The following is a 27,919-nucleotide window of genomic DNA, read 5'->3' as shown; positions in this document are numbered from 1 at the left end:
ACAAAAAATAAAAAATACACCCATGTCCGCCTTAGCTTGCTGCTTTGGTCTTGTCAGCGAGCGCTCTGAGCTCTTCACTGCTCGGCACAGGGCAGGGCAGCATTGTAATTACGTCACTCCACTGAGACGTCAGACGCAGAAAGATAATGGTGGCGGAAGGAGTGTCAGCTCCATCATTGCTTTCAAGTGTATCAGCATCAAGGACGCCAATACTGTTGAAAGTGAGGTGCTGGGCAGAGAGGGGGATGGTGGGGCCCACCTGGCATCACGGGCCAAATATACTCACCCTGCGGGCCAGAGTATGACAAATGTGCTTTAAGGGCTTGTTCACACGACTGTATTTTTAGTCAGAGTACTGTCCTTGACAAAAACAGACAGTACTCGGGCAATAAGGTAGAGTAGATGACCGATTTTTTTTCACTGCCTGAATCTGTGTGTACAAAGAACCCTGCGGCATGCTGTAGTTTTTTCTGTAAATTGGATGAGACTCACCCATTCAAGTCTATGGGTGCTCAAAAAAATCAGATGCAAAATGGAGCCATATGGCATCCTATTTTTATGGATATGCTGCAGTTCTGTAACGTAGGAAACGGTAAATGGTCCTATAAATGGTTAACAGCTGCTGTAAAAGAACAGATAGTTTACGGACAGCACACGAATGTCAAGTGAGAACAAAATCGTCCCACTTTGATGAGACTTTATATGCTCGTGTGAACCTTGATCTCATTATTTTAAACAATTTTGGGGGGGGGGCACATTTTCATATTTTCTGCAGCAGCCATTTGTGTTTTCTCTTACAAGCATATGGCTGAGCTGAGGTTATTCTGTGAAAGATGGGGTACACAGCAGTCAGTGTCCAGATGGCACTGCACCCTTGGGAAATCAGAGAAACAAAGAACATCATCGACTCCCCTTTATATCCTAAGGGAATGCCAAAATTCTATACTCCAAACCCTCTCCAGCATAATTTGTTTCAAATAATAAGGCACTGAAAAAAAGCATATACTATTAAAATTAAGTAGTGTTTATTTTATAAGTTCTAAAGGTACATTTTTTCCCAGGGAGTAAAAGAATTCACATGATATATAACAGGCATGAGGAAAGAGAGCCTGTCACCAGGTTAAGAGTGGCCAGTTTTTGCTTTTTACAGTATTTTATTCCTGCTGGTTCCCTGAAATCATGTAACTTGTTGAGCGTGAGATATAAGAACTCCTGTCCAACTAGTATTGCATTTCAATATTGTAATCTCGCAGTACCTGTAAACCATGGGAATTATGGTAACAGTTTTTTCCATGCAGTCTGCTAGAGAATAGGAAAATGTGTTATTAGGATACTGACGTGCCCCTTGTCTAAAAGGCCCCGGTATTTTATCCCTTTGGAAGTATATGAGCAGATCATGGAAGGAAATATTAAAAATGTACCAAACAAGTCTCCTGGCCTGAAGGTGTTTCTTCTACTAAAAGTCACACTTTTTCAATAATTTGGTCAATGAAGTAGTTTGGTTGCTGAAAAAAAAAAATCTGAGCTATTAATTTCAGGGGCAAACGTTAATTGTTAGCTATTAGAATAATAGCTTGGTAGACACATTATTTAGCTGCATCTTCTCAGTGCCAATATGGACAAACTCTAACCACTCTCTAGTTAAAGGGAACCTGTCATGAGATTCATGCTGCCCGAACCACAGGCAATGAATCAGACGCTGGGAGTGAGGTATGTTTTCCTCAAACACTGCCAGGGTTCAGAGAACACAGACTATGAAAAGCCTTCCGGGGACTGAGTCTTGGATGACTAATGTGAGGCAGGTCCTTAGTGGCTTATCCCAGCCGTGCTTCCTTAGGCAGACGTGTGCATAAGACAAGACCTGTTAGTCAATGAGATTGGGGCAGGCTGAAACTGGGACACACCGTGGACTAGTCATCCAAAATGCATAGCCCCATTAGGCTTTTTAAAGTATGTTTTCTCGGAAAGCCACATTTCAAAGTAAAACATACACGGCTCCACTAATTCATGCTGCCCGTGATTCCAGTAGCATGAATATCATGACAGGACCCCTTTTAAAACTGTGTTTGTTTCCTTAGGCTATATTTGTGGCTCAGGCCAGGGGCATGGCAATTGGAAGGCATATACGCTAAGTACTTGTGGATGAGAGAGGGGTTGCCAACAAGCCACTCTAAAGCCCTGTTCACGTAACTTTAATGGTGTCCATTTCACACATATGCCGGGAAAGGCTCTGGATTTATAGCTATGATGGAGTCCTAGAATATATCCCATTATATCTGCATACAATGAGAAATTGTAAAAAAAACATATACGGTATATGCCACAATATACGTTTTGCAATGAATAGCATAGTCTGCTACACTATTCCACATCCTATCTTTTGCAGCATAGCAATGTACAGTATACCGACCAGATGGAGGCCAGTAGAGCACTCTGTTGGCCTCCATTAGGTTAATGGTACATTATGGACATATGGACACAGTACTTGTTTTGAAAGTTTTTCCAAGCGTACAAGCTAAGACAAGGCTTTTAGTGGGAACAGAGCTTAACTTGGCCATGGTAGTCAGATAATCTGAATGTTCGGTCCAGGAAAAGACACTACTCTAATTCAAATATAAAGTGCATTTTTCCTCAAAGTATAAAAAGGCCATATTTTAAACGAGGGGTATCAAGAATTTTCACCATGTTTGTAATTGGCAGACTGTTCCCTTCAGTGTAAATGCACAGTTACTTTTTTTTTGTTTTATATATCTATTATATTTGTTGCACTTTATTGACAAATCACATTGATAAAGAAGTTTATGGTCAGTTCCAATTTAAAGGGTTTGTCCGGTCTAAAACAACAAGTCAGCAGTCACTCTATTAACTAGTCTGTTTCCGGCGCACTCAGAGTTAGTGCATTGCGTGAGGCCGGAAACAGACTAGTCGGATTCAGGCATGGAGTGTGCACATTGCATACTTGTGTTCACGTGACCGATGTTCCCGGCGCTGACACTGGAGAATCTTCACAGCGCACAATGCATGCGCTGTGGCAATTCACAAGTCTGCAGTCACATAGAGTGACTACAGAATTATCATTTTAGACCAGACAACCCCTTTAAAGGTAACATCTAATATGCCCGTATTGCCTGAGGTCACTCTTGCAAATTCATTTTATTAGCTATAGCACCTCTTTAATATGGCAGAGCTGGCATTTTCAGAGGAGACAAACATTTGAAGAGTTCTTCGATCCACTGAAATCTTCATTGTAGATTTGATATAATTTTATACTGCATTTTGAGAATCCCTATGGACTATGTATATGCTGCATATTACACATTTCAGTACACACGAGTCATTAAGGATCCATTAACATTCTCTGGCTTGGGACCTCACATCAACCTACTTTATTCTTAATTGCTTTTTTAATGTGCTATGAAAGCCAGACCACATGTAAAATGGGAACTGTGCATTCAAATAAGCAGTAATACAAGCCTTATGAAGGGATACATTTTACTAAGTTCTAGTAATAAGTTTCCAAGATCCCTATTGTTAAATTCTGTATGAACAGATGTAGTGATCATAATTTAACAAAAAATAATTGTATATCTGATTTTATGTAGGTCATATTTGAGACACATTAGGTAAAGCAACAACTCTATGAAAGATTATAAAAAAAAATTACTATTGCCCCAAAAAGAAGCAAGTGAGGCACAACGCGCGTCAGGGTGGAGGGACATACATACTGTCATATCCCTAGCAGCAGTGATTTCCCTATCGCAGGTAACCATACCATCTATATTGAGCATAACATTACTGATGGTGGTAATAGAGCTGTTGGCATAATATTCTTATGTTGAGTCCTTTGCTAGCTTAGACTTCAGTGCGAGGGTTTTGATATTCATGTGCACTGGCATTATATTATCCCCCGTTTTTTTCATATGCTTTGCTATTTGGTCTATATTGATGGCTTTGTATACAGGTAATTGTAAGTGTCCCTCAACTAGAGATACTTCATGTTTTATATAGTCTTTTTTAATTACATTTGATATAAACTTTGATATTTCAACCTTATTTTATAGATCTATTCTTATCTCTGTGATTTATACCAGTATCTCAGGGATTTGGTTTATATGCTGTACCAAAGTTCTATGTATTATGAGAGTTTGACTTCACTAGGACAACAATAAAGACTAATAAAATACACAGGTAAAAAATATTATTAGTGTGAAAAGGTGTATTGATATTGTTTCACTGATGCAAAGATCAGCTGTGGCGTTGTACGCCTGTTGAACTATCCTGACTTAAAAGCCAAGAGACAGTGATATATTTCTTAGCTTAGGGTCCCGTTACACATAGCGACGCACCAGCAATCCCGACAACGATTTGACCTGGTCAGGATCGCTGGTGTGTCGCTACATGATCGCTGGTGAGCTGTCAAACAGGCAGACTCACCAGAGATCAGGACCAGAGAGGACGCGGGTAACTAAGCGCGTGCGTCGCTTAGTTACCCGCTGTGTACCCTGGATACCAGCGTGCTTGCGCTGGGAGCTGGTATCCAAGGTAAACTTAGTTACCCGCTGCTTACCTTGGATACCAGCTCCCAGCGTCTGCTTACAGCGCCGGGAGCTTGCTGATCGATGATCTCCCGCTGCCACACACAGCGATGCGTGCTGGCCAGCGGGAGACCAACGATCAAAAAATGGCCCAGGACACTCCTGTATGATCAGCGATACCCGGCGGCGGGGCCGGTCGCTGATCGCTGTCACACACAGCGAGATGGCTGCTGAGGTCGCTGTTGCGTCACAAAACTTGTGACTCAGCAGCGATCTCGCTAGCGATCTCGCTTAGTGTGACGGGGCTTTAGTATCACCTCACTGTCACATTGATCTAACCCTGGTGCCAAAACGTCACAATCATTTATTGTGATTTCAGTTGCCTTATTATCATCCTATTACTTAAATTAATTAGCTGCAACTTTTAGGCTACATTCCCACAATGCAAGCACATTGCATTCTTGTTGCGGTAGAACGAAAACATTTTTGAAAATGGCTATAAAAACAATGTGGCAAAAAAAAAAAAAAAAAAAATAGACTATGGCATTCATTTTCTAGTTAGACTATATGGACATTCATGTTTTAATGAGCAGAAGATGATCATGTGTTATGTGATCCACCCAAAGATTGACCTGGAAAATTGAATCGATTTTCCACACTGAAGACTGTCAAATTTATTATTATTCCACACAAGTCAGATTTATGGGGGGCTGACCCATGGGACCGCACAGATCCTGGGAACAGATGTCCCTATTCGTGACATGTATGCCTAGTCCCACCGCTGATCATCACAGTCTATGGGAGAAACAGAAACATGTAGACCTCAAATCTACAGCGTTACATGACAAACAGCTAATTAACGAGCCCCACAACTGCCAAGACTTTAGAAGTCGACACAAAGTAAAAATAATCCAGCCTATAACAACCACATTACAGGGATTAATAAAGCAGATTAATGACTGCCACAATAATGAAACTGTGCACACAGAGGTCTAAGGTCCTCAGTCTTGGAGTATCTTCACTAACAGTAGTTTATCTCTTTTTATAGTCTTGGCCCACTTGGATATATGGACGTATCCCCCCCGTGATATCACTCAGCTGCTGTTTTACTGTACTTATGAAGTGATGTAAGTGTGAACTAAGCCCCAGACAGATGTCCGCCCAGAGCTGAGCACAGAGGATAGAACTGCCGCATAACACTCATTTTCACTTTCTGTATCTGGAAATTGAAGAAAAACTTGTCGGAAACCCTGTGTGGTCGTCTATACACGGAAAACGGAGGATTTTCTATAGATCGTCGTTACAGCTAAACTAAGCAGGGTCTTCTCTACGTAACAATGTAGAAAAGAAACAATGTTATATAAAAAAAACAAACAAATAATGGCAACAAGAAAAGAATACTAATAAGTACAAATACTACTAAGGACATAGCGAGGAAGCTGATGAAAGTACACACACCCTCAGCTACTGTAGGGTTACTGAAGGACTTATCGTCTCATCTAAGGACTCGTCCTGAGGAACCGTTCTCTTCACAGAAAAGAAAGGGTGATGGAAGCCAGTGTCAGAAAAGTGAGACTTACCCCCAGATCTTGGAAGATATCCACTTTCTAGGCAGCCCCAATGCTCCTCTCCCACAAAAGCCTCTTTTCTACACTTCCAAGTCTAAATTCCATCCCTGCTTTCTTGCAAGGAATGATGTCACAGGAATGGGGGCTGGGATACACAAAAAGAGGGCAGCCCTGCCTTCAAGTCAGTTTATACAATGAGACCCTTCTAAAACTACTAAAAAAAAGCAGTGTGTATGAGGGGCGGGGAAGGCGAAGGAAATCCAGGCCTCAGCTTACATACACAGGGCTGGGTGACAGCGTCTGTCTATGTTATAGCCCCCCTGTGCTGAGCGATGGGGGCTCCCCAAAGGTTTCAATTGTAGATGTGAACTATAATGTGGAAATACCTAAGGCCCGGCTTAAAATATATATCCAAGAGCCAGGAGGGTGGAGGAAAGGAAGCTCAGCGGAATATTCTATTGTGATCGAGACCTTAGGAAGGATGTACACCCTGCGTGGTGCGATGTCCTTATGTCTATCTATTAACTATCTATCTAACTATGTATCTATAATCTATCATCTATCTATTAATTATCCCATATCTATCTATCCATTACCTATCTATCATCTATCTAATCTATCATCTATTATCTATCTATCTATATATCCCATATCTATCTATCTACTATCATCTATCATCTATCTATTATCTATCTAACTATAATCTATCATCTTATTATCTATCTATATATCCCATATCTATCTATCTATTAACTATCATCTATCTAGATATTATCTATCTATTATCTATCATCTATCTATATATCTATCTATGGATCTATTAACTATCTATCATCTATCTATCTATCATCTATTTATTATCTATCATCTATCTATTTTCTGTCTATCTATCTTTCCTATCGATCTATCTATCTACAGTTGTGGCCAAAAGTATTGACACCCCTGCAATTCTGTCAGATAACACTCAGTTTCTTCCTGAAAATGATTGCAATCACAAATTCTTTGGTATTATTATCTTCATTTAATTTGTCTTAAATGAAAAAACACAGAAGAGAATGAAGCAAAAAGCAAAACATTGGTCATTTCACACAAAACTCCAAAAATGGACCAGACAAAAGTATTGGCACCCTCAGCCTAATACTTGGTTGCACAACCTTTAGCCAAAATAACTGCGACCAACCGCTTCCGGTAACCATCAATGAGTTTCTTACAATGCTCCGCTGGAATTTTAGACCATTCTTCTTTGGCAAACTGCTCCAGGTCCCTGATATTTGAAGGGTGCCTTCTCCAAACTGCTATTTTTAGATCTCTCCACAGGTGTTCTATGGGATTCAGGTCTGGACTCTTTGCTGGCCACCTTAGAAGTCTCCAGTGCTTTCTCTCAAACCATTTCCTAGTGCTTTTTGAAGTGTGCTGTGGGTCATTGTCCTGCTGGAAGACCCATGACCTCTGAGGGAGACCCAGCTTTCTCACACTGGGCCTTACATTATGCTGCAAAATTTGTTGGTAGTCTTGAGACTTCATAATGCCATGCACACGGTCAAGCAGTCCAGTGCCAGAGGCAGCAAATCAACCCCAAAACATCAGGGAACCTCCGCCATGTTTGACTGTAGGGACCGTGTTCTTTTCTTTGAATGCCTTTTTTTTTTCCTGTAAACTCTATGTTGATGCCTTTGCCCAAAAAGCTCTACTTTTGTCTCATCTGGCCAGAGAACATTCTTCCAAAACGTTTTAGGCTTTTTCAGGTAAGTTTTGGCAAACTCCAGCCTGGCTTTTATATGTCTCGGGGTAAGAAGTGGGGTCTTCCTGGGTCTCCTACCATACAGTCCCTTTTCATTCAGACGCCGACGGATAGTAGGGGTTGACACTGTTGTACCCTCGGACTGCAGGGCAGCTTGAACTTGATTGGATGTTAGTCGAGGTTCTTTATCCAACATCCGAACAATCTTGCGTTGAAATCTCTTGTCAATTTTTCTTTTCCGTCCACATCTACGGAGGTTAGCCACAGTGCCATGGGCTTTAAACTTCTTGATGACACTGCGCACGGTAGACACAGGAACATTCAGGTCTTTGGAGATGGACTTGTAGCCTTGAGATTGCTCATGCTTCCTCACAATTTGGTTTCTCAAGTCCTCAGACAGTTCTTTGGTCTTCTTTCTTTTCTCCATGCTCAATGTGGTACACACAAGGACACAGGACAGAGGTTGAGTCAACTTTAATCCATGTCAACTGGCTGCAAGTGTGATTTAGTTATTGCCAACACCTGCTAGGTGCCACAGGTAAGTTACAGGTGCTGTTAATTACACAAATTAGAGAAGCATCACATGATTTTTCGAACAGTGCCAATACTTTTGTCCACCCTCTTTTTTATGTTTGGTGTGGAATTATATCCAATTTGGCTTTAGGACAATTCTTTTTGTGTTTTTTCATTTAAGACAAATTAAATGAACATAATAATACCAAAGAATTTGTGTTTGCAATCATTTTCAGGAAGAAACTGAGTATTATCTGACAGAATTGCAGGGGTGTCAATACTTTTGGCCACAACTGTATAATTATCATCTATCTATCTATCTATCTATTAATTATCCATCTATCTATCTATCTATCTATCTACAATCTATCTATAGATAGATTTATAGCAAAAACCTGGTGACAGATTATCTTTAAAGCAAATCATTAAAATGGGACAAGCACCAACCCTATGGTGTTTTTTCCTGCAGATTCTGAGATATTAATGGAATCCACCAACAATATAATTTGTGGCAAACTTTCAACTACATTACGGGCGTACACAATAAATGTACAGTATTAGTCAGACACAGTCCACGACAATTGGGCTAGTATGTGGAGGAATTTCATAGTAGTCTTATTCTAATCCATGCAGTGACATCCAGTATAAAAACCTATAGATTAAGAATATATATATATTTACACACATACATATACACACACACACACACACACACACACACACACACACACACACACACACACACACATATATTCCACTTGGACCTTCCAGTTAATGGACGTCTTTGCTAGATGCATCCATTTATTGCTGTGAATGGTTCTCTGAGTGACAACTTGAAAAAGGTGCAAGCACATATTAAGTAGGGTGCTAACACTTCTCTTCCTCCCTGGGAAACCAGGCAGAGTGAAACTTCATTACTGCTTTGTATACCATGATCCCTGCTCCACTCTGTGCCAACATCCCCTACAGAGACACACAATGAAGCCTGGAGAAGACAAATAAAGCACACCTCTGTTCCCCAGAACCTGGCATTCTGCAATACAATAGCATTCAGCAACCCAGACTATACAGATACTTGCTCAAGATACCTGAATTTCTAGCACATCTTATTCACTGCTTCAGGTGTACAGAAAACATGGCACTGAGCCTTGTTAACCCCTTACCAAAAACCTAGGCTGTAATTCAATAGTTCTACATGCGCAGGCTGCAACAGTGAAGCTTTGCTTTATTTTCCAGACAATTTGGTAGTGTTTTTTTGTTCCTTTCTGCAGAGCCATGACACGATACTACTACATCTTGTCTTCATGCCTCATTAGTCAACTGATCAAAGTGGCCTACTATTACATAAGAGCTACCGACTCTAGCACAGCTCGGATGGTATCATCAGCTGTCAAATGTCAGAAAGACTGCCATCTAGCTACAAAAGTTGTAACAAAGAAGCCTAATAAATAACATTACAAGAATGGTTAAAATAGAAAACTTTGAACAAGTCTAAGATAGTAATAGGTTTAAATTCAGGCAGAAATGCTTTTAAATGATTGCGAATTAGGGAGGGTTTACCTGTTCTATATTTTTAACAAAGGAAGGATATCCCAAGAAACCTTTTATTTGACGAATATTTTTTTCCTCCTAGGGTCCAATCTGTTGCTATATTAAAAAAATTATGAAGTTGATGATACAGTACTGTATGTAGGAGTCCGTCAAAGGGCTATCCACTATGTCAGAGACACCGCACTACACTTGCTCATAGAGCCAGTGCGCGTGTCCTGAGTACAGAAGCAGTGCTAAACGATACCTGTGGAGTGGCAGCAGAGGTGACAATGCGTGCTTCAAGCGAATAGTGTCAGGGACCAGTCAGCGCTGGAAAGTAAAGAGGCACGGGACCTGCGGACACTGAAAATGAGCAAGCTTGCACAGGACCTATGGTCATGTGACTGCAAGGGGGCGGGGCTTAGTGTCAGAGAAGCCAGAGAACTCAGATTCAGGCAAAACAGAAATCATGTACAGTACAGTCAAACGAGGTACAGTAGGGATAAACAGACGGGAGATCAGACAAAGCCAAAAGTCATACACAGAGAATCAAGTAACCAGAACACAGCACTAACACACTCAGGGGTCACCACACAATGCCAAGGGCGAAAGTATAACTGACAGGGATGGGAGCGTCCTGAGGCTATAAGAAGCCTCCCCCAGAACCAGGGAGAGGCCACAATCATAGCCCCAGGTGTACAGGTAAGCCTGCATCGGGATCACAACCTTTAACCCCAGAAATGCCAGTCATCAGCACTGGTTCCAAACATTAACCCCACGTGTGCGAGTCAAACCCGGCACTCCCTTTTCCAATGTCCCGTTTTACCGCAGTAAAAGCATAACTGCTTGTCCTTCCGGCGTTTCCTCTCCGTATCCTTCAGGGAGAGGGCGCCTACATCCATGGGCTCAGGGGCAGTCTCTTTTCCACTGGGGAATAATGGAGTATCCACCTGCATCACCCCTCTGGCCCGCAGCCTGCGGTCCATCCGGACGGCCTGGGTCATGGCGTGCTCGAGAGAGTTAGGTGGGGGATGCAACGCCAAGGCATCCTGCAGCCGCTCGGACAAGCCTCTGCCAAAGAGTCCTCGGAGTGCGGCGTCGCTCCAGGAGACCTCTGCCGCCAAGCGGCAGAACTCAGAACAAAACCACTCAGCTGAGTGTTTCCCCTGACAGACACTCATCAACATGTCCTCTGCCAATCGCACTCGGTCAGGTTCATCATAAATGTGCCCGAGGGCCTCAAAGAATGCGTTTACTGACATACGTTCAGGAGCAGAGGAAGACAGAGAGAAAGCCCATGCTTGCGGAGCCCCCCGAAGTAGGGAAATAATGACCCCCACCCTCTGGAACTCATCCCCGGAGGAGCGGGGCCTTAGAGAAAAAAAAAAAGCTTGCATCCTTCTCTGAAAGACCTGAACTCCTTTTTATCCCCTGAGAAAAGGTCTGGTAATTTGACCGGAGATTCGGGGGACGCTAATGACACATCCCTACCCCCAGAACCAGAAGCCCCCGCATCGACAGCCCCCTGCACAGTAACCACCAACTGTTGCTGGGTATGGGCCATCGTGCGTTGTTCCACATTGAGCTTATGGAACATTTGGGTCAGGTGCTTGACCTGATCAGCCAAGGCTTGTATGGGATCCATGAAGATAACACACACTTTTTTTTTTTTTTTTTCCTTCAGAGAGAAAAAAAAACAAAAAACTGAAATGGTCAGTTATAATGTCTGAGACACCGCACTACACTTGCTCATAGAGCCAGTGCGCGTGTCCTGAGTACAGAAGCAGTGCTAAAAGATACCTGTGGAGTGGGCAGTAGCGGTGACAATGCGTGCTTCAAGCGAATAGTGTCAGGGACCAGTCAGCGCTGGAAAGTAAAGAGGCACGGGACCTGCGGACACTGAAAATGAGCAAGCTTGCACAGGACCTATGGTCATGTGAACGGTCATGTGGCTGCAAGGGGGCGGGGCTTAGCATCAGAGAAGCCAGAGAACTCAGATTCAGGTAAAACAGAAGTCATGCACAGTACAGACCAGCGAGGTACAGGAGGGATAAACAGACGGGAGGTCGGACAAAGCCAAAGGTCATACACAGGATCACAGTACAGTACCAGGGAGGAGACAGAGCGGATAATCAGGGCCAAGCAGAGATCAAAACCAAACAGACATAGGAGGTACCAGGCAGAATCCAAAGCGATATCCAGAGAACAGACCGAGTCATACACAGAGAATCAAGTAACCAGAACACAGCACTAACACACTCAGGGGTCACCACACAATGCCAAGGGCGAAAGTATAACTGACAGGGATGGGAGCATCCTGAGGCTATAAGAAGCCTCCCCCAGAACCAGGGAGAGGCCACAATCATAGCCCCAGGTGTGCAGGTAAGCCTGCATCGGGATCACAACCTTTAACCCCAGAAATGCCAGTCATCAGCACTGGTTCCAAACATTAACCCCACGTGTGCGAGTCAAACCCGGGCACTCCCTTTTCCAATGTCCCGTTTTACCGCAGTAAAAGCATAACTGCTTGTCCTTCCGGCGTTTCCTCTCCGTATCCTTCAGGGAGAGGGCGCCTACATCCATGGGCTCAGGGGCAGTCTCTTTTCCACTGGGGAATAATGGAGTATCCACCTGCATCACCCCTCTGGCCCGCAGCCTGCGGTCCATCCGGACGGCCTGGGTCATGGCATGCTCGAGAGAGTTAGGTGGGGGATGCATCGCCAAGGCATCCTGCAGCCGCTCGGACAAGCCTCTGCCAAAGAGTCCTCGGAGTGCGGCGTCGCTCCAGGAGACCTCTGCCGCCCAGCGGCAGAACTCAGAACAAAACCACTCAGCTGAGTGTTTCCCCTGACAGACACTCATCAACATGTCCTCTGCCAATCGCACTCGGTCAGGTTCATCATAAATGTGCCCGAGGGCCTCAAAGAATGCGTTCACTGACATACGTTCAGGAGCAGAGGAAGACAGAGAGAAAGCCCATGCTTGCGGAGCCCCCCGAAGTAGGGAAATAATGACCCCCACCCTCTGGAACTCATCCCCGGAGGAGCGGGGCCTTAGAGAAAAAAAAAAGCTTGCATCCTTCTCTGAAAGACCTGAACTCCTTTTTATCCCCTGAGAAAAGGTCTGGTAATTTGACCGGAGATTCGGGGGACGCTAATGACACATCCCTACCCCCAGAACCAGAAGCCCCCGCATCGACAGCCCCCTGCACAGTAACCACCAACTGTTGCTGGGTATGGGCCATCGTGCGTTGTTCCACATTGAGCTTATGGAACATTTGGGTCAGGTGCTTGACCTGATCAGCCAAGGCTTGTATGGGATCCATGAAGATAACACACACTTTTTTTTTTTTTTTCCTTCAGAGAGAAAAAAAAAAAAAAACTGAAATGGTCAGTTATAATGTCTGAGACACCGCACTAGACTTGCTCATAGAGCCAGTGCGCGTGTCCTGAGTACAGAAGCAGTGCTAAAAGATACCTGTGGAGTGGGCAGTAGCGGTGACAATGCGTGCTTCAAGCGAATAGTGTCAGGGACCAGTCAGCGCTGGAAAGTAAAGAGGCACGGGACCTGCGGACACTGAAAATGAGCAAGCTTGCACAGGACCTATGGTCATGTGAACGGTCATGTGGCTGCAAGGGGGTGGGGCTTAGCGTCAGAGAAGCCAGAGAACTCAGATTCAGGTAAAACAGAAGTCATGCACAGTACAGACCAGCGAGGTACAGGAGGGATAAACAGACGGGAGGTCGGACAAAGCCAAAGGTCATACACAGGATCACAGTACAGTACCAGGGAGGAGACAGAGCAGATAATCAGGGCCAAGCAGAGATCAAAACCAAACAGACATAGGAGGTACCAGGCAGAATCCAAAGCGATATCCAGAGAACAGACCGAGTCATACACAGAGAATCAAGTAACCAGAACACAGCACTAACACACTCAGGGGTCACCACACAATGCCAAGGGCAAAAGTATAACTGACAGGGATGGGAGCGTCCTGAGGCTATAAGAAGCCTCCCCCAGAACCAGGGAGAGGCCACAATCATAGCCCCAGGTGTGCAGGTAAGCCTGCACCGGGATCACAACCTTTAACCCCAGAAATGCCAGTCATCAGTACTGGTTCCATACATTAACCCCACGTGTGCGAGTCAAACCCGCACTGAGATCATGACATACTACTCTTACAAACCCTTACAAAATAATTATATTTCTCAATGTAAAATAAGAATAACAGATAGCTCCCGCACTGGCGCCATTCCAGCAATGTCGGTGCCGGGTCTCCCAGGGCTTGTGTGACATAATTATTCCATGTGATTGAAGTACTGAATCAGCAGTTGCAGCCCATTAGCAGCCGCTGATTGGTTGCAGTGCTCACCTGGCTTAACATCTTGACACAAGCCCTGGCAGACCTGGCGCCAACATAGTTGGAACAGCACTGGTGTGGTAGGTGAGTATAAGATATTTTTATTTTACACTGGTAAATATAGTATTTAAAGGGAATCTGTCAGTAGGATCAATTCTCCTAAGCCATCTATATGAGCATGCAGGTCATTGGAAGCTGAATAACATGATACCTTGATATCTGCAGTTCAATATCTTATTCCACAGAAATCCTCATTTTTCATATATGTAAATGAGCTGTTGTGGGCTATGGGAGAGTCACAGATCAGCATGAGAATGACTATTGGCAGGTGACTGATCTGCATAAGAATCGGTCACCAGAATTTATTAGAAATGAAAGGGGAAATTACCAGTGTGAGGCATGTAACTAACACAGAACAGAAGAACTGAACTTTATCTCATATCAAACACATTAGCAGCTGAAGCTCTCACAGCTCTGCTGTATTGTAACCCTGTCCGCCTGTGAGATGGAAGCTGAGAGGAACCTGGAGATGTGTCAGTTATAGTCACACACAACTCTGCAGTGGGATCAGGAGAGCAGAGAGAGGCTATTACATGTCTCACACTGGTAACTCCTCCTTCATGCAAAATAAGCTCTGCAGGCAGATTCTCATGCAGATCAGTGTCTGGCTCATAGCGTGGAAGAGGTCATTTATCTATTTAAAAAAAAAACATAAATTTCTCTGGAATAAGGGTACCCTTACACATAACGATGTCCCAGCGATCCCACCAACGATCCGACATAGATTGGATCGCTGGGACATTGTTAGCTGATCGCTGGTGAGCTATCACATAGACAGCCCCTCCAGCGATCAGGACCAGCGAGCACGCTGGTTACTAATGTAAACATCGGGTTTCGAAGGGCTGTGGGGCCCTTGGAAACCCGATGTTTACCCTAGATACCAGTGTGCACTGCAGGCAGGGCGGGAGGTGGAGGCAGAGTGGCGCAAACAGACCGGCGTAGCTCTGCTATCTGCTACTCTGGTCTGACAGACTGGAGTAGCAGATAGCAGAGCTACTCCGGTCTGTGCGCCGCTCTGCCTCCACCTCCCGCCCTACCTGCAGTGCACGCTGGTATCTAGGGTAAACATCGGGTTTCTAAGGGCCCCGCAGCCCTTAGAAACCCGATGTTTACGTTGGTAACCAGCGTTCAGCGTCGCTCATCGCTGGCTCCCGCTGCCACACGCAGCGATGCGCGCTGGCCAGCGGGAGACCAGCGATGAAAAAACGGGCCAGGACGATCCAGAATGATCAGCGATACCCCGCGGGGGGGCCGATCGCTGCTGGATGTCACACACAGCGATCTCACTGGAGAGATCGCTAATGTGTCACAAAATCAGCGATCTCGCCAGCGAGACCTGCATGCTCCTATAGACAGCTTAGGAGGGTTGAGTCTACTGACAGATTCCCTTTAAGAAGGGGTTGTCAGAATAGTGGATGATTCCTTTATGGAATACAACAGTTTTTGAGAAATGCAAGTTTCCTACTAATGTCTTACACTTGAGTCTTAATAACTGTAAGAAGTAGACTATTTGCAAAGAATGCAACCAATGTATGCTGTCTCTGATAAACACGTTTCCTGTCCTGAAACTTGTAAAATACCAGTGGAGTTCCAGAAGAACTAAATGTATTGTGCTCTTATATGTAGAATATGTAGAAAAATAATGGAAAAACTTCATGGCAGTGATTGTGATTTGCGCACTATGAAAAGTTTTTATTTAGAATGTATGACAGAGTTATATGGTCAATATATGACTGAAATATGTAGATAAGTGTTAGTTTTACTATTATGAAAATATGGGTGTTGTATAATGTTGGCATTTGATAGTAGTGTCATTTGCATAGCACAGTGGTTGCAGTATGCTAAGGAGAAGATATTACTTGACAAATGTAAGCCTGTGAGCCTATCGAGTTTTGATCGGGAGACCCATGGCCAGAATGTACATCACTGATGTTTGAAATAGGCCTAGGTGCCAATACACTAATATCGGAATGACCTACCAATATTTATGTGTTGGGCTTATGGTCTAATGTGTATGGGGGCGGAGGGTGACAACTCGTCAGAAGAGCTATAGATCGTGCATGTCCGATATTCGGACTGCCAATCGCACTGTTCTCCAAGAGATAAGCCGCCGGCCAAAGTGTCAGTCAGTCATAGAGAACACAGGAGCGCTTGGCCAAACAAGTACACCTCTCTACGAGAGAGTCAGCTGCGATGGCTGACGGCTGAATGATCACCTGAAGCATCGTTCAATCGACAGCCATCTGATGTGTATATGTGGCGCCCCTGAGGGTTCAGTCGCCACAGAGGTACTGCACCTCTTCCTGAGGTGTGGTGCCCCACCATTCAGGTAAGGTGGAGACACCTGACCACACTCCAATACCTGCATCCCACACAACATAGTAGTGTAGCAAAGCACCTTTGGTGGCTCCCTGCTTGGAACACGAAGAGGGCTGGGAGGTGGGTGGAGCTTAGTTTGCACCAAAAGATTGGGATGAGCTTAGGATTGGAAGAGTCGGACTCAGGGAGTCTGAGAGAGAAGATCCCGAATGGGATGGACGAGGGAAGTGCTTCAGCAGACCTCAGTGACCTGGGTCTGCTGGCACAGGAAAGAGACATTGATGGAAAGCCTGACTCTTTATAAGAAAGATAGATTTGAACAGAACGTAAGGAGAAAAGGAGGACTGAGGATTAGGGTTAGAGCAGAACCCTTCCCAAGTTCACAGCGCATGGCCGGGGTCCGGTCCCCGAGGTTATATGGATACTAATGGTCCTGCAGCAGACACCGGAGGAATAGAAGTTGTCACCACTTTATTCCCACACAAGACTTGGGGGCACAACAGCAATGAGAGTGAACCGGGACTTAGTAGCAAGGAGTCCCCGAAGCAGGCTACAGCGGTCTGCCGTACAAGTAGAGTTCATAGGAACATCTGACAGGAGGAACTAAAGTGTAATGAGAGTACTTCATTATAGGCGCAAAAGGGAGACATTCAGAAAAGGCACATATGTTGGCGGAGTGTTGGAACGGAGTACTTCATCTTGCCTGGAAGTTGACTGAGCTCCTGACCCGGAGGACACGACACGGATGCGGGCACCTGTATGCACAACAGTGTTATGAATGGGTCACCGAGGAGAAAAAAGGAAAACAAGCTAAGCCACAGAAAACCAGAGTGGTTGGTAACTATGCAGATTGCAGATCCCTGATGTTACCACACAACTAGCAGTAGCCGTGGAGCGTGCCTACGATGAACCTAGACGCCTCATCACGGCTGGAGGACTACATAAGCCTAAAGCAAGAAAAGGGAAAACTAACTGCCCCAGAGCAGACCCCAAAGGAATAGATAGCCCCCACACATGTATTGACGGTGAAACAGGATGAAGGCACAAACACAGGCAGGAAAATAGGCTGAGCAAACGATGGGGCCCAAACTAACTAGACAGGAAAGGGAAGACACTGTCTGCAACCTGCAAAAAACCCTACAAAAATAATGTCCAATACTTCTGATAGCAAAATTAACCCTGAAGTCACTAGACTTCTCCCACTATATCAGCACTCTGAAATATTCTGAGACAGAGCAAAAAGAGACCGAACTAGTAAGGGACAAAAAGCCAATTGGCAAAATACTGATAAATAAGAGTGGAAGTTCTGCTCAGCCCCCAGCCGGGGCTGGCAGACCACACAAAAACTGAATAGACCAACAAAATCAAGTGTGAACATTAGCAGAAAAACTTAGCTTTAGATGACTGGAACACAGCTGAAAACCAAGAGCTGACAAGCCAGAAGGAATCACCAGTAACTGAATAGGGCATCGACTGTCTTAAATCCAATCTGAGAATCCTGAGATCCAATCGTCATCCTCATTCTCAGGTGGCAGATCTCCACCGATCAAACCAGCCGCACCACCTCCCGTCACCACCAGAGGGAGTCCAGAAGGGGAACTCACAGCTGGTGAACCAGAGAATGAACTCACAACACAACAGAATGTGAGTAAAGTTTTGGAACTACAGGCCCTGGTGTCCTCCGCTAATTCCTGCACCAACCCTCTCTCCCCTATCTCTTCACCTACACTGCCCTGGGACTACTGCCCTACCTGTGGAGGGCCACAACATCATTGCTGCACCACACCATCTGTCCCAGAGGATCTGTCCGCAGTGTCGGCTTAACATCTTCATTGCCGAACACCACAGGTGGCGTCACGAATCATTCCATGAACATATCTGCTATTTACAATGGGCACCCAGGGCCACGGACCGGGTCATAGCTGCCGTGACAACAACCCCACTCGCGGAGATCCGCGGCCCGGTACTGAGTACCCACAGCCCTGGGTGGGAGGGCGACCCATATGGCCAGCTTAAGAAATTATCACTTGCAAGTTGTGTGGAATTCCCATAGGTTATGTTACTTTTGTCTCAGAACTGAATGCCAATATGTGAAGAAATAGCAAAAAATGGAAGCTTGTACCTTTAGGTGGGCTGTGCTGCGGGAATGAAAAGCCTTGGGATCCTAAAACGATTTTTTTAATAGCAACACCTTTCTGAGCCAGATCGGCGCCTTTCTCAAGGTATAAAAACAAAGTCTTTGTTTTTATACCTTGGTCTTTGGTTTTATACCTTGAGAAACGTGTTGATATTAATAAAAACTGTTTTCGAATCCCAAGACTCTTCATTCCTGCAGAGCAGCTCACCTAAACATGCCAGCTTCCATTTTTGACATTATACCTCTGCAAGAACCTTTTCCTCCAGTCATGGGGCAGCAACAGCATCTTCCATTGAATATACCTATCCCTTACAAGACAGTATTGTCCTACTTTATGTGCACTTCTGTCTCTCTCCAGAGCTTTTCAGTATGTGAAATGACTGTTTTTGTATGACTTGCCTACTTTGGACACATCATACGAAGAGCGAAATCACTGGAGAAGGACATCATGGTCAGAAGAATAGAAGGAACAAGGCAAAGAGCAACATCAGCAACCCGATAGCTTGAAACAGTCAAGAAACCGGCGGAGAAGACCCTGGTGGGTCTATCTAGGCTTATACAAGATCAATCTGCCTACAGAGCGTTCATCAAATCGCCATGGCTTGAGACTGAGCTGAAGGCCCTTAATAATAATAATAATAATAATAGTAGTAATAAAACTACAGGCATCATGCATGGCACAGTCGGCATGTTCGATGTTTCTCTAATGTGTATTGGGTTTGTAGTCTGTCCCCTTTGGCTTATACAGGGAGGTCTTACAATGTCAATATTTTCTAAAGGGCATGTTAATAGAGGTTGCCTTTTTGAGACAAACCCTTTATGGCCACAAATATGATGATTGAGGGTTGGAAGATGACATGTGGCTGCATTAGTTAAGGACATTAAAGCAGTTATGACCTGAAATGTTTGGCTACAAAGATTTCTATGTCAGACAAACAAAGAGGGAGACTTGCTGGAATCTACTGACAGAAAGTAGTTTTACAGATACTTAAAATACATGAAAGTCACTTTCAAATAGGTTAATGGTTAAATATGAAGCACATGTTTCACTGTATGAACATGCACGTGACACTAACTAGGATTTTACTGCTTTCAATCCCTAACATACTCAATGGAGTTGTATTGTATAGATGTAGCTGAAAGGTGTCTAGGTCGGCATAGATGAAGAATGAGCACCACACACTTGTTTTCTCTTCACAAGAAGAATGGCAAAGATAGGCTAAGGTCACACTTGTGTTTGGGTGATCTGCGTAGGGCTGCATATATCTTCCCTTTAGATCCGCATAGATGCGCATGCGTCCTGCGTAGCTATCTTTAACATTGGGTACGCAGGGACATGGGTCTATGCGGATGCGTCCGCGCGCATTGTTATGACGTGCCCGCTGACCGCATGGGAACGCAACATGTAAAAATATATGCCTACGTAATATTTATTAAATAAATAGGGGAAGCGTATTGCAAAATGTGCTAATCCTTGGGAAAATGATGAAAGCCAATGGCTTACAATTTTACATTGTCCTTTCAAAAGCACATATAACTGATGTACAAAAACTCGGTACGTTTTTTCAGGCGTTAGGCAATCTTTCATGGAACTGGAGACAGTTGTGAAGAAATGAGCCCTGTTATGATTGGGTCACCAAGGAGGAAAGCAAGACCAAGCTAAGCTACAGAAAACCAGAGACCTTGGTAACTAAGCGGATTGCAGACCCCTGATCCTATCCACACAACTAGCAGTAGCCGTGGAGCATACCTACGATGATTCTAGACGCCTCAACACAGCCGGAGAACTAAATAAGCCTAAAGCAAGAAAGGGGAAATCTAAACTGCCCCAGAGCAGACCCCAAAGGAATAGATAGCCCCCAAACATATATTGTCGGTGAGACAAGATGAAAACACAAACGCAGGTAGGAAAATAGGCTGAGCAAACGATGGGGCCCAAACTAACAAGACAGGACAGGAAAGGAAAGACACTGTCTGCAATCACGCAAAAAACCCTGCAAAAATGCCCAACACATCTGATAGAAAAAATACTGAAGTCACTAGACTTCGCCCACTATATCAGCACTCTGGTATATTATGAAAACAGAGCAAAGAGAGGCCAATCTAATAAGGGACAAAAACAAACTGGCACAAACAATAACATAAGGATAGAAATTCAGCACAGCCCCAGCCGGGGCTGGCTGACCACACAAAACTGGAATAGACAAAACCAAATCAAATGTGAACAATAGCAAAAGAACACTTAGCTTGAGCATGCAGGGACTGAGCTGGATACTAGGACCTCAGGAGGCAGGAAAAAATCACCAGCAGGGATAGAGTGAGTCGGCTGTCTTAAATCCAGTCAAAAACTCCCAATGTCCAATCGTTCTCCTCATTATCAGGTGGCAGGCCTCTGTTAATAAGATCAGCTCCATTACCTCCTGAAACCACCAGAGGGAGCCTGGAAAGAGAACTCACGACCCCTCTGTCAATACAACCATCTCCACTACCTTAACCAGCAACCAGAGGTAGGCCAGAAAGTGAATTCACAACAGAGCCCCTTGTCTTCAGTTCATCAATCTCAGTCTGAGCATGTACAATGAATTAATTAAATAAGCACTCCCATCAAAGTTTTTATCCTCTTAACATTTTGCAGTCATCATACTATGTAGAACTTAGTACGTACAATTGCTCATTTTGCCTTTCTACTCAGCTAATTCTTTTCTTTGCTCTCTGTAGAAACAGGAAGTCTCCTTTTTCAAAGAATCTTAATTAATAATTTTGACACATATAAATTCGGAGGATGGAAGAGGAAGGAATGAATTAGGGGAAGGAATGAATTAGGGTAGGGATAGAACTTTTTCATCTCCTGACCCAGCTGCTCCCTCCTCCCCCCTACCAGGGACTTCTGCATTGACTTATGATTCATACAGAAAAAAATGATCTCCTGTTTCTACATAGAGCTTAGATTGAATCAGCTAGTCCTAATGGGAAATGTAAGAATTATCTGGGTAGAAAGGCAAAATGAGAAATTGTAAGTACATGGTGCTATATAATATGATGATGGCAATATATTAATATATTAAAACTTTGATTATTTTTTATAAGCAACTTTGTAATATACCTTATCAGAGAAATCTGCTTCTTTCTCTTCCTGAACTGCTCATTCATTCTCAAAATTCTCAATTCTCGGTTAAAATCTGAATTTAGTGAAGACAGATTATCTCATTACTGAGATAGGAGATGGCAGTTTCCACTGATTTTTTTTTTTAATTTTTACTCTTTAGATTCACAAATTCCCTTACAATTATAGGTGCCTATAAACCTTCAATAGTTGTCAGCCAAGTGCTGCTTACTAGCCGATAGAGATCACTACCACCTCACGATTTGCACTTGATTTATACCATTAGATTTCTGTGCCATTAATATCATGCTAGCCTTAGCAGACTGACAAATCTTGAAGGACACTATGAAAATGTACCAGCATGGTCTTGAAGCTTGGGTGACATGTTTATTTCTTTACAATATTATAATAGCTTCTATTAATAATAGTTATCCATCTTCCTCCAAGATAAAGGGACATCTGAATTATAGACTAAACGCAAAATCATGAAATCATATTTTGAATTTATATACTAGGAAATAGAGATGGCGTACACCTGGATGTTCGGGTCCGGCCGAAGAGTTGAGTTACAAAAAGTAACCAGAACAGTACCCGGACCCTATTCACTTGAATGGGAGACCTGAACATTCCGTGTTTGCCACGCTGTCATGTGCATGACAGCGTGGCAAACACCGCTTCTGATTGGCTGTGAAATCATTCCCGCCGGTCAGAGAGCCACGGTTCCCACGTTGTCAAAAGATTTTTTAGACTCTAACTTCCTGTCTTTTCAAGAAGAGCTTACAGAAGTCTTATCATCAGAGGCAGGATTACAAAGACAGGCAATTAATAACACCGGATCCACCAATAACAATAGGTGATGTCGCAGCTGACCCGGCTTCCCCTCTATTAACAAATAAACCCTTCACAACATTTGATGAACCTATTCATCGTGGTCCGGAAGACGTTGCCACTAGAGTTGAGCGAAACGGGTCGAAAAAATTCAAAAGTCGCCGACTTTTGGCAAAGTCGGGTTTCATGAAACGAAACCCGACCCTAGGATGAGGTCGGCCACGAGGTCGGCGACTTACGCGCCAAAGTCGCGTTTCAAAAGTTTGTTTTGCGCTCTTTTTCAGCCAATCAGGATCCACGGACACTGTGGGCAACGTGATGACATAGGCACGGGTCACCACCATGTTTCAGAAGGGCATGCAAGTGATTGGCTTGCTTTGGTGGGTGTCACAGGGGGTATAAAAGGGCGTGCACGCCGACCGCCATCTTACTTCTGCCGATCTTAGTATAGGGAGAGGTTGCTGCTGATTCTGTAGGGAGAGCGTTAGGCAGGGAAGAAGACAAAAAAACTGCTTCTGCTGCTAGCGATTTGGCCTGCACAACACACAAGTCACTGTGTGTGCAGTGCAAGGGGAGGCTATATTGTGGTGTATCAGTGGTGTTGGTTATTGGGCTGCCTTTTAAGGCTTCCTGACACGCTGGCATTGCTGTTTACCCACTGCTCCGCAAACTGCTTTTTTAAAAGCAATCCAATCTCCCTTATCCTCTCGTCACTTTGGTCACAGGTAGCTGTGCCATCGAGCGTGTCACATAGCGCTCAGATATCAGTGGGCCGCACACAATCCACAAGTGTCCAGTGTCCAAAAGTGTACGCAGAGATTCAAAATCTCCATTATCCTCTCGTCACTTTGGTCACAGGCAGCTGTGCCATCGAGCGTGTCACATAGCGCTCAGATATCAGTGGGCCGCACACAATCCACAAGTGTCCAGTGTCCAAAAGTGTACGCAGAGATTCAAAATCTCCATTATCCTCTCGTCACTTTGGTCACAGGCAGCTGTGCCATCGAGCGTGTCACATAGCGCTCAGATATCAGTGGGCCGCACACAATCCACAAGTGTCCACTGTCCAAAAGTGTACGCAGAGATTCAAAATCTCCATTATCCTCTCGTCACTTTGGTCACAGGCAGCTGTGCCATCGAGCGTGTCACATAGCGCTCAGATATCAGTGGGCCGCACACAATCCACAAGTGTCCACTGTCCAAAAGTGTACGCAGAGATTCAAAATCTCCATTATCCTCTCGTCACTTTGGTCACAGGCAGCTGTGCCATCGAGCGTGTCACATAGAGCTCAGATATCAGTGGGCCGCACACAATCCACAAGTGTCCACTGTCCAAAAGTGTACGCAGAGATTCAAAATCTCCATTATCCTCTCGTCACTTTGGTCACAGGCAGCTGTGCCATCGAGCGTGTCACATAGCGCTCAGATATCAGTGGGCCGCACACAATCCACAAGTGTCCAGTGTCCAAAAGTGTACGCAGAGATTCAAAATCTCCATTATCCTCTCGTCACTTTGGTCACAGGCAGCTGTGCCATCGAGCGTGTCACATAGCGCTCAGATATCAGTGGGCCGCACACAATCCACAAGTGACCACTGTCCAAAAGTGTACGCAGAGATTCAAAATCTCCATTATCCTCTCGTCACTTTGGTCACAGGCAGCTGTGCCATCGAGCGTGTCACATAGCGCTCAGATATCAGTGGGCCGCACACAATCCACAAGTGTCCAGTGTCCAAAAGTGTACGCAGAGATTCAAAATCTCCATTATCCTCTCGTCACTTTGGTCACAGGCAGCTGTGCCATCGAGCGTGTCACATAGCGCTCAGATATCAGTGGGCCGCACACAATCCACAAGTGTCCACTGTCCAAAAGTGTACGCAGAGATTCAAAATCTCCATTATCCTCTCGTCACTTTGGTCACAGGCAGCTGTGCCATCGAGCGTGTCACATAGCGCTCAGATATCAGTGGGCCGCACACAATCCACAAGTGTCCACTGTCCAAAAGTGTACGCAGAGATTCAAAATCTCCATTATCCTCTCGTCACTTTGGTCACAGGCAGCTGTGCCATCGAGCGTGTCACATAGCGCTCAGATATCAGTGGGCCGCACACAATCCACAAGTGTCCAGTGTCCAAAAGTGTACGCAGAGATTCAAAATCTCCATTATCCTCTCGTCACTTTGGTCACAGGCAGCTGTGCCATCGAGCGTGTCACATAGCGCTCAGATATCAGTGGGCCGCACACAATCCACAAGTGTCCACTGTCCAAAAGTGTACGCAGAGATTCAAAATCTCCATTATCCTCTCGTCACTTTGGTCACAGGCAGCTGTGCCATCGAGCGTGTCACATAGCACTCAGATATCAGTGGGCCGCACACAATCCACAAGTGTCCACTGTCCAAAAGTGTACGCAGAGATTCAAAATCTCCATTATCCTCTCGTCACTTTGGTCACAGGCAGCTGTGCCATCGAGCGTGTCACATAGCGCTCAGATATCAGTGGGCCGCACACAATCCACAAGTGTCCACTGTCCACAAGTGTACGCAGAGATTCAAAATCTCCATTATCCTCTCGTCACTTTGGTCACAGGCAGCTGTGCCATCGAGCGTGTCACATAGCGCTCAGATATCAGTGGGCCGCACACAATCCACAAGTGTCCACTGTCCACAAGTGTGTGCAGAAATTCTAAAACTCCCCTGTCCTATAGACACCTTGTACCTTGTTTTACATTACTATATAGTTTGTTGGATTTTGTCTACATTTCTACCAAAAATGAGGAAGGCTGGTGGAAGAGGCCGTGGAATTGGGCGGGGGTTGGCAGCTGGTAATGATGGTGCTGGTGGTGGATCTGATGGTAGTGGCAAGAGCAAAATAGGACCGAATGCAGGAGGTGCTGACCCTGCGTCATCGTCTGGCTACATAAGGCCTCGAACGCTTAGTTTTCTAGGAGTTGGCAAACCGCTTTTAAAGGCAGAGCATCAGGAAAAAGTTTTGTCTTACATTGCTGACTCAGCCTCCAGCTCTATCGCCTCCTCTTCTTCAGTTGTAAAAAGTAAAAGCACTGAGTCGTCATTGGAGGCTCATGTTCATGAACCACACCTTTCCTTGTGTCCTTCACCCCAACCAAGATTGAAGGATGACGCAGACCATACTACTGATTACTCCATGGAGCTGTTTTCACATACCATGCCTGGATTATCAAGTGAAATGGTGAATTACCCAGGCCAAGATGAATCTGACATGGAGTGCACTGATGCACAGCCGCTGATGGATGATTCTGCTGGTACATTCACTCAGAGCACTACATTGTCCTCGCAGTGTACAGAGCCAGATTTTGACCCTGATGAGACTCAGGTGCCCCTTCCCGCACACTATACCACCATACACTGTGACACAGAGAAAGGTGCACATGACATAGAAGAGGAGGTGATGGATGACCCAGTTGTTGACCCAGATTGGCATCCATTGGGGGAAGAGGGTGCTGCTTCCAATAGCTCAGATGAGGAGCATCCACAGCAGACATCGACATCGCAACAGCTGTTATCTGGCAGGCCCGGAGCACTCCAAAGACAGGTTCCAAACATCAAAAGAGTTGCTGGACAGCTTGTCCAGAGGGTCAAAAGATCACAGCGTGCTAGGCCGCAAAATGTCTGCCAAAGTGGGAAGAGTGCAGTGTGGCAGTTTTTTGAACAAAATCCTCATGATCAGGCCAAGGTTATCTGTAAGAAGTGCGCAAAGACCTTTAGCCGAGGGAAAAATCTGAAAAATTTGAATACCAGTTGCATGCTTAGACATTTAACCAGCATGCACTTGCAAGCGTGGACACAACACCAAACCTCAAGTGCCACATGTGCAACTGATCACAACGAAGGTAGTCAGCAACGCTACATTGTTTCCCCCACTGTAAGCCCACCGGTTAGCACAGCAGCAAATGTTGAGGTGTCGTTGCAAGGCCACAGCAGTCAGGGAATCCCACTGTTATATCAACGAAAGACTGATTCTAGGCCATCAGAAAGAACACCAACTCCATCACCATCATCAACCCTCTCTCAGTCCGCCCTGTCCACCGCTACTTCCACCATATGCAGCTCTCAAGTCCAGCTCACCCTCCCAGACACTATGAGTAGGTCAAGAAAGTACTCAGTCTCTCATCCGCGTACACTGGGTTTGAACGCCCACATTGCCAAACTAATCTCGTTTGAGATGATGCCCTTTCGGTTGGTGGAAAGCACAGCTTTTCGCGAACTCATGGCCTATGCAGTACCACGCTATGACCTACCCAGTCGCCACTTCTTCTCTCGCAAAGCCATCCCAGCCCTCCACCATCATGTGAAAGACCGCATTGTCCATGCACTCAAGCAGTCAGTGAGCGGAAAGGTGCACCTCACAACTGATGCATGGTCCAGTCGGCATGGCCAGGGCCGTTACGTGTCCATCACTGCGCACTGGGTTAATGTGGTGGATGCAGGGTCCACAGGGGACAGCGGTGGTGGGACAGTGCTGCCTAGCCCACGGTATAGGAAACAGTTGGCTGTAGGCGTTCGACCCTCCTCCTCCTCCTCCAGAAGCGACAGCTCGTCCACAGAGCGCAGTCGTACGAGCACTCCATCTGCAGCTGCCACTGTTGCACACGATGTGTCCCCCTATCGAGCAGCTAGTGGAAAGCGTCAGCAGGCTGTATTGCAGATGATGTGTTTGGGCGACAGACACACCGCCGAGGTGCTGGCCGAGTACTTGAAGCGACAAACTGAGTCATGGCTGGGCAGTGTACATCTTGAGGCAGGCAAGGTAGTTAGTGATAACGGCCGTAATTTTGTGGCAGCCATAGCCCTTTCAAAACTCAGCCACATACCTTGCTTGGCTCACACCTTGAACCTGGTGGTGCAGTGCTTCCTCAAAAATTATCCGGAGTTAACAGCCCTGCTCCAGAAGGTGCGAAGACTGTGCGCGCACATCCGCCGGTCGCCTGTACACTCCGTTCGTATGCAGAAGCTGCAGCGATTGCTCCACCTTCCCAACCACCGCCTCATTATCAACATTGCAACAAGGTGGAACTCCACCCTGCACATGGTGGAGCGGCTGTGCGAGCAGAGGCAGGCCATAATGCATTTGTGGGAGGATACACGGCCAGGCACTTTGAGAGCAGACATGGAGTTGACAGGCGTGCAGTGGTTGAAGCTGAAAGACCTTTGTAAAGTCCTTCAGTGTTTTGAGGAATGCACACGGC

The 27,919-nt window shown here is 45.2% G+C and overlaps 1 protein-coding gene across 4 annotated transcripts in view; it reads right to left on the bottom strand.

The window, feature by feature from the left end:
* The window catches only part of LOC141052447 (A-kinase anchor protein 2-like), a 220,692-nt gene that overhangs the window by 37,885 nt on the left and 154,888 nt on the right, over positions 1–27,919 (bottom strand). The window contains exon 1 of one of the 4 annotated variants that reach the window (XM_073549682.1): positions 6,116–6,260. The exons of the other annotated variants lie outside the window; for them this stretch is intronic. The gene's annotated coding sequence lies outside the window, so the exon portion shown is untranslated. Of the gene's footprint in view, positions 1–6,115; positions 6,261–27,919 lie in introns of those variants that run through there. 4 annotated transcript variants of the gene reach the window in all.

Source organism: Dendrobates tinctorius, unplaced genomic scaffold (assembly GCF_039654945.1).
Source record: "Dendrobates tinctorius isolate UK_male_01 unplaced genomic scaffold, ASM3965494v1 ptg000160l, whole genome shotgun sequence".
In the NCBI taxonomy this organism is placed as follows: Eukaryota; Metazoa; Chordata; class Amphibia; order Anura; family Dendrobatidae; genus Dendrobates; species Dendrobates tinctorius.
This window is presented reverse-complemented; position numbering and strand designations above follow the sequence as displayed.